Here is an 8,383-nt window from a genome sequence, read left to right on the forward strand (position 1 = left end):
TGGTACTTGATAGATGGCGTTCGAATCGCAAAACCTCCTCTCATATACGCTTACGCACACATAACCGAACACACATAATCTAAGAATAGAAACGTTATTCTTTGATATGCTCTGACAGTAATAGGAAGACATAAATTGTCATTAAAATTGCATGAAAAATGGAGCATACTTCATATAAAATTGGTATAAACTACAAGTTGCGAAAATGGTGTGGTTAAAATCATTAGATTAATAAAGTACCGTGAATTATCGCTATTTTGGCTCTCGATGGTGTTATTGTGCTCCGCACAATAAAGGGAATAGGGAAAAAAAACAGAGAATAAGAATTTCAACCTATCAGAAATAATATATTGGAATATACAATTCCTTTTATTATATGGAATCTCTTATTCATAACTTCAGCTTCTTTCACTGTGATTTTTGCAATTTTCAACACAGCAAACGGGCATTTTTGATAACAGAATCAGGTTTTTCTTTTTCTAGATTTCTGTATGGAGGTTAGGAATAGCATTTCGACGCACTTTTGCGACTAAATGTTAAGAGTCTGAGCACAAGAATTGTCATAACACTTACTTAGAGACTTAAGTTGTAGATGTAAGTAACGCACAAGCTTTGGCGTATGATGTACGATTTATTGCCATTTCTTGGAAACATGGTAATAAGTTGTACGTCATACATGAAAACTTATGCGTTACTTACGTCTATAATTTAAGTCTAAGTATTACGACAATTCTTGTGCTCAGACCCTAACAGAATTTCCGTGATTGTAGCGTCTGAATCTATATTTCGATCAAATACATGACATTTAAATATTTAATTTAAAATGTCCGGAAGACTCACAAATATTTTTAATGGTACTGCATAACTCTTCTTACTAAATACAAACGATTTAAAATAGTAATTTTTACCGGAAGTTTTGTCTGGTCATAATACATTCGAATCATAAGGGGTATTTAAAACAGTTAAAACTTGTCTTAAGAGTCGACAGGAGAAACTCTAGTCGAAAATGAATATTTTTACATCGAAATTACGGCTAAAAATACTGGATAGATCACCAGAATTGCTCATTTTGTTACAGTTGATATGACAGTACAGTTGATTGACAGTAATTCATTTCAATATTTCATTTTGTTTCTTTGTATTATTCATTTATTTTAATTTTATTTTTATTCTTTTCTTTCTTTCTTTTTCCCTTTTGAGTTCCCATGTACAAGAAAATAAAAACATTGCAATCCGTTCACGCTATAATTTCAATCTGTCGCCGTCGATAATTGCTCGCCCTTGTCAACCGGTCGTTCGTGTCCACCCGCTAATATTATCATCGTCCGAAGAAAATCAGGCCAAACCCTTTCAGATCTACCTTCTCTCTTTTTTATTCGTTCGCTATCCTCTCTGTAACTTCTCCCTTCTGCCATACGAGAATTGCTCCGTAAGTTTTGAGCGTAACAATGAAAAAGCAGTTATGTTTAATTAAAAATGGCTTTATTGTTTTTCAATATTCTCCTAGATGATCAATACTTTTGCATGCGTTTGAACCAATTTTCGTAGCACTTTTTCCACTCCGATTGAGGTACCTCTCAAATGTGGTTTTTAAACGCAGTAACGGCTTCTTCTGGCGTCGAAAATCGTTGTCCACGTAGCTTGTTCTTCACATAAGGAAACAAAAAGAAGTTATTGGGTGCTAAATCAGGACTATACGGCGGATGACCCATCAATTCGATCGACATTTTGGCCGGTCAAATAGACAGTTGTTTGGCAAGATGTGTGAGAGCTCGCATTATCTTGATGAAGAATTAATTTTCGTCGGGGCTGCTTTTTCCGTATTTGACTAAACACTTCTGGCAAACAAATATGTACCATTCAGAATTAATTATCCTACCTTGCTCGAGAGGCACCGTTGCAACATGTCCGGTTATTTAAAAAAAACAGGCGACCATTTGCTTCGAAGTGCTTCGTCCTCGAACAACTTTCGTTGGATTTGACTCGTCTTGGAAGACCCATACAGTGGATTGCTGTTTAGTTTCAGGCTCATATGCATAGATCCAAGATTCATCACCTGTGTAGATGTTATACACAGCATTTGAAACACCGCGATTATATTTTTTGATCATTTCTTTGCACCAATTGACACGATTCTTTTTTTGGGCGATTGTCAAATTATGCGGGATCCAACGCGAACAAATCTTTTTGACAGTCAGTTCTTCATGCAATATCTGATTGATTCCTCTCATATTAAAGCCGAAAGATGACTGAATCTCACGATATATAACATGACGATCTTGCTTTATTAGTTCGTGCATGTTTTCCGGCACAAAAGCCGATTTTGGACTTCTCGAGATTCGTCCGCAAGCGAATGGCGTCCACGATTGAACTCGTTATACCAGCGTTTTACAGTGGCAATAGAGCTTTATCGCCAAAAGTCGAAGTAAGTTGATCGAAGCACTCTTGCCTTGATAATCCACATTGAAAGTCATAAAAAAATCATCTTTAAAATTTTCACGAGTTAATTTTTTGTCGACACAAAATTTTCAAATCAATGTAAACAATACAAGTCGCAATCATGTGACTTTGCGTTCTGAAGATAGCAACCGTTAAAATTGTCAATCTTTCGAATGGAATGGTCAGATGGTGCTCGGTAACACTAAATGTTGCCGAAGCTCAAAACTTACGGAGCAACCCTCGTACACACGCACGCACGCATAAAAACACATACCTAATCAAAACGAAAATCAAAGAAATCGTATAACAAAAATGTATTGCTAAATATTTTTTTTATATTACTATTAAATTTAACCCTTTGTTAATTTGAGAAACCTCTCCTTGTATTTATTGTAAGCTCTCCTGCAGTTGCACTTCGCCCTCTCCCCGGTCACTTGGATTAAGTTCCATGACCGAAAGGGGCATACCGGCACATCTGGCGTTAAAGTGCGCCCTCTCGGCACACTGATTCAGTTTGGGCACTTTAAATAAAAAGTACGTACTCGTGTGTCCATGGAGCAGATTTGTAGTTGGAGTTGAGATTTCTGCTTCATCCTCTATTCGATTTCCGGTTCATTAAGAGCTTCAGGACGAAGCGAAGTGCCTCCTGATTTGCGTCAGTCCTTCCCCACGGCTTCTTTGCGGTCCGAAGCCTGGACATCAAATCGATCTAATAATTCGGTTCCTGTTGCGTTCACTCCCCTCAACTCTATGCATGCGGAGCTTGAATGTAACATATATGTAACATGGAAAATAAATAAACATAAAAGTATTTTCAAAATTTATTGTGCTATAAGTGGTAATATTAATTAATCCATCCACAATGATTATATCTTCTATCACATCTAATAATTCATGATGGATTGAAGAATGAGATTTCAGAATATTAAATTCTCTTATTCTTCTAATGACTCTTTCTATGTGAATTCTTAAGCTAGCGATACGAGTTTCTAACACTTCATCCTTTGTTAATTTTAAATTACTCGATATACATTACTCGGTCAAATAAGAATACATCCTTTCCTTCTTAAAAGATATTCAATATTCTTAAGTCTCGAGCTATGACCGCACAGTTTTCCAGCTTATTTAAATATTGACTTTATTCAATGATAATAGCATCGGACGTTCTTCCAAAAACCTTCTGATATGAAATTAATCAAATCATCCGCTGTCATAGATATTAAGTAGACATAGATATCAAGATTTTAATCTTTTTTTTTGTATTCAGACCAAGTTACACTTTAATTCATCACCCAAGCTTCTGAATCTCAATTTTTAAACAATCGATTAACATGACCGTATCGAGCACAGAATGGTAACGGTAAATTTATTTTTAAAGACTGTTTTGAAGATCAAACTATTAATTGTTTTAAATAATGTGCTAAAATAGGAAGAGTTTTTCGAAAAACAGTACTTGCATTACTAGCACTAATTCCAAATTGCCAAGTGCAAAAGTATCATTTAATTTAATTTTATAAAGTGTTAAGCAAATTTCTTTTGTCGTAATTCCTGTTTTTTGATTTAATAATTTTATTAAAAAGAAAGCATTATTCGGAATACTCAAATACATTTTTGGTTTATTTGTAATAAGTGTCATTTTTAAATTACATACATATTTTGTTTTCTATTCATTATCTCTTTGCTTGTTTCTTCGGATGGTAAGTATTCATCATCGTCGCAGTCGTTAAGTGTATCATCAAGATTATTTATTATAGTAGTACTGGTTGTCGATGAAGATTGTACCATTTTTTGCTTCTGTTGAATCATATATTTCTGTTCTGTTGCACAACAAACATCTCACATAACAGTTACATTTTGTACGTATTTGCTACGCATTATTTTTCGAACTTTAATTTTGCTTGAATGCCGACGTCCTTGATTTTAGAGATACATTATTCAACTTTCGGTTGTTATCTTCAATTTATTATCTACAAGTTCATTATAAATATTGTTCAATATTATATTGTTCAATATTATATAATTCAACTATATGTAAAATATAATTATCAATCTATAATTACCAATATTGACGTCTGGTTCTTCAGTAACAGGTTCATCTATTATGTGTCCACAAGCCTCATCAATCGATTTAATCTGTAGGTTTCATTCAAACTTTCTATTTTCTGACACTTTAGAATTCCTGAACGTTCACGTTTTAAATGGCAATATTATCTGTCAGGTTGACAGTCAAACATAGGCAATACTCCTTTTCTTAATCGTACAGATCTAGACCAAGCCTCTACTCTCATATATCTTCTTACAACTAAAACGAATTGTGAATATGTTTTGTTAGCTAATTTTAAAAATAATATTTAAACTTATGTTAAAATGATCTTCACAGCAAAATTCAATGATATAGACAAAGCATCGTCGCGTCTTGCGATCTCGAATCATTTTTTCTTCGTATTTCTTTTTGACACCAATACAAATATCTTTGAAAGCGTGAAAACAATCGTACTTTTACATAAGGGAACAAAACACTACTTGTAACAACGGTTTTTTCGTTGTCTTTTGCATGTTTTCATTTTTAAATGTTTGTAAGGTAGCTGTCAAATCTATACCGAATTATGACATCGTTGCGTGCGAAAATAACTGCGTTTAACATGTTTGTAATTTTTAATATAATTTTTAATATAATAAAAATAACACATTTAATTATTTTTAATGCATATTGTGATTATAATAATTGTTTTTAGTATTTCAACTTTCAAAGTTAAGTTTTAAAGTGAAAATTTAAAAATCGTGGAGAATCGTATTTCGCACCCTGAGACTAATTACGGTCAAATTTAGTCTATAGTTAACGCTAAAAAGTTCGTTTCTTTCTAGCATTGGCAGATCACGATTAAGCTTGATCAGCATTGATGGCTTTTAAAAACACAAATTCGTTGCTAATGCAAAGAATTTGTGTGTTTAAAGCAATGGATTTTTGTTTTTAAAGTAGTGAATTTATGTTTTTAAAACAATGGATTTGTTTGTAAAGCAGTGATTAAAGCAGTGAAGTTGTATAAAGCAGAACGTACATAGCGCTATATTGAGTCGGGATGATAGATATATTAACCTTTAAAGTCTCCAATTTTAACGCTTAATAATTCGATTCACAAAGCCGACCGCGTTTTTTGCCAGATTCATTCGTTTTGAATAAAAACGCGTCGAATGAGTATAATTTTATTAAGATTTTATTCTAAATAATATTTATGTGAATAACTAAATTAAACATGCATCATATAACAATGGTTTAATAATATAAATTAAAAATAAATGTTTAGAAAGGTTATGATTCAAATAACAACAAAATAAATACAATACTACCTTGATCAAAAAGTTCCCGGAATTCATTCAGAAAATTCAAAGTTTTATTCATCAAAAGTGATATTGTCCCCTTCAAAATACTCCCCATCGACTGCAACGTACTTATGCCAGCTCTCGAAACATTTCTGAAACTCTATTGTCGATATAGCCATCAGAGCCGTCTTCGATTTTTCCATTACCTCCTTTCGGTTATTAATTCGGCGTTCCCCGTAATAGTTTTTTCATGCCACTCATAAACTGTTTTCTTTAGAGTATCACTGCCGAAACAGTTTCCCAACATTTCCAAGGTTTTCACACCAATGTTTAACGCAAAATTTAATACAAGCTCGTTGTTGCAAATTCAACTCCATTTTTAAAATTGTAAAAAATCGAAAATACGTGCAGAGGTAGATGTATTCAAGACGGCGTACTTTTACAAATGTCAAGCTACGGTGATAAAATTTGGTGGGAATGTCAATGATAGATATGGCAATCTAACCAAAAAAAAACAGAACTCAAATCAGTTAACTCAGAGCATCACCTGATGATAATTCCGGGAACTTTTTGATCAAGGTATATGTAAATAATATGTAAATACAAGAAACAAATATAATTATGATCTAATGCAAATAATAAATATATGTCGTTTCGATCTCGATTGGATCATTTTCAGTGTTACATATAAACATAATTAAAATAGAACAGATAAATCAAATTAATATACTTAAATAAACGGATTAACTAATAAAATAATAACAATATAAATGACTATCGGTAGAAACGCATTCTGTCATCGTGAATCCGACGCATTACATCCGCAACGATATAGCAAAAACATAAATTTGACATAAATAAAAATATGGACTCTCCAACGGTCATCACGAACCATCGTATTGAATGCAACCATAATTTTGATTGGAATAATGTAAAAATCCTTGATAAGGAACCTTCCTACAAAAAAGATTGATATCTGAGATGGTTCATATCAAAAAGCAAAGCCAGGGTTTAAAAAAGCAGAGTGAACCTGATTGTTACACGATTCCTATCTCTCATACAACCTTTGTCCCTTTCTTAGCTATTCTTCTTTTTTTCTTCTTGTTTCTCTTTCCTATTTCCATCCTCTACTTTCTTAACGGTTCCTTCCTCTACGGTTCCTTCATTCTGTTTATCGCAGCCAGACGCTTTCGCCAATTTTTTCGCAATACAGTTTCCGAATTTTTATACTATTTTGTCAAGGATAATTTCAACGTGGAATTATCCTTGACAGAAGAAATTTTGTATTAATACTTTTTTTGGAGGTCTTTTTATCATTAGACATCGCAACATTGTAAATTTAAGGTTAACTTTGACTACAAATTTTAATTTATACATGTAGTAATCTATAGACTTTCTTTATTATACATTCTGTATCTTTGTACTTAATGTTCTGGAGTTTTTCTTTGCTTTAAATACTGTAATTTTTGTTTCCATTATTTTTTAACGAGAATTATTGTATTTACGATGCTTAATTATGCTAAATAATTTTGCACATTTTGACACCAATATGGAATTTTATTATTTTGACATCTAACATTTACTCTCTATCGTTGCGGATGTAATATCGGATTCACGATGACAGGATGCGTTTCTACTGATGGCCATTTATAATATATTGTATTATTTTATTAGTTGACCCGATATTAAGTATACTTAGTAGACCCTTATTTAAGTATATTAATTTTGTTTATCTGTTCTATTTTAATTATGTTTATATGTAACACTGAAGATGACCCGATCGAACTCGAAACGACGTATATTTATTATTTGCGTTAGATCATGATAATTATATTTGTTTCTTATATTTACATGTTTACTTTGTTATTATTTGGTTCATAGCCTTTCTAATTATTTATTTTTAATTTAAATTAAACATGTTGAACTTTAAATTCTAAAATAAATAACATATAGTGATACATAGCAGAATCTATTGCCTCTTCCTTACAGATTACAAAGTTAAGTTCAATTTTTCTTGATGCTAAAAAATGAGCATTTCAGCGTTGCAAAAGGGATCCTAATATGTAGAAAGATAATGCCAGAACATTCAAACTATCAAAACACTAAATATCATTTTATCTATAGAATGTTTTAGCTCTCAGAGTCTCATGTTTTATATCTCAGAATTCTACAATTTCAAGAATCTTTATGATTCGCTGAATTGCATTTAGTATTCAATTTTTTCAATTTTTAATTTGGACGATCTAACTTTAATCAGTTGTAAAGTGAATATGAAGCATGTATATACATCTTTTCAACATTGAATTCATTGTATCAATATATTGTGAATTTGAGAAGTGTATAATAGATTCATTCAATTATTATGTGATTTTTGAACTAACATCAAGTTTCGATATGAAGCTGTTTATATCTAGGCCATCTCCTGCCGTAACTCCTCTTGCCAACATGCGAGTACAACATGCACTTTTTATATTTTAATTTGTGAACATCTTGTATAGTTACTGATAATATTTTTTAATTTATTATTTAATATTGAAAATGATCTGATAGAGATCGAAACGTCTGTACAAAATTTAGATTGTTGATAAAAATAGTTTTACTCATAATAACTTGAGTGGTTCAT

General features: G+C 32.0%; 1 pseudogene; it reads right to left on the reverse strand.

Annotated features, from left to right (window-relative positions):
- Nucleotides 1-4,538: 4,538 nt before the first annotated feature.
- Nucleotides 4,539-4,995, reverse strand: LOC105624901 (annotated as a pseudogene).
- Between the last annotated feature and the right edge of the window lie 3,388 nt (nt 4,996-8,383).

Source organism: Atta cephalotes, assembly GCF_000143395.1.
Source record: "Atta cephalotes unplaced genomic scaffold scaffold00094, whole genome shotgun sequence".
Classification (NCBI taxonomy): domain Eukaryota; kingdom Metazoa; phylum Arthropoda; class Insecta; order Hymenoptera; family Formicidae; genus Atta; species Atta cephalotes.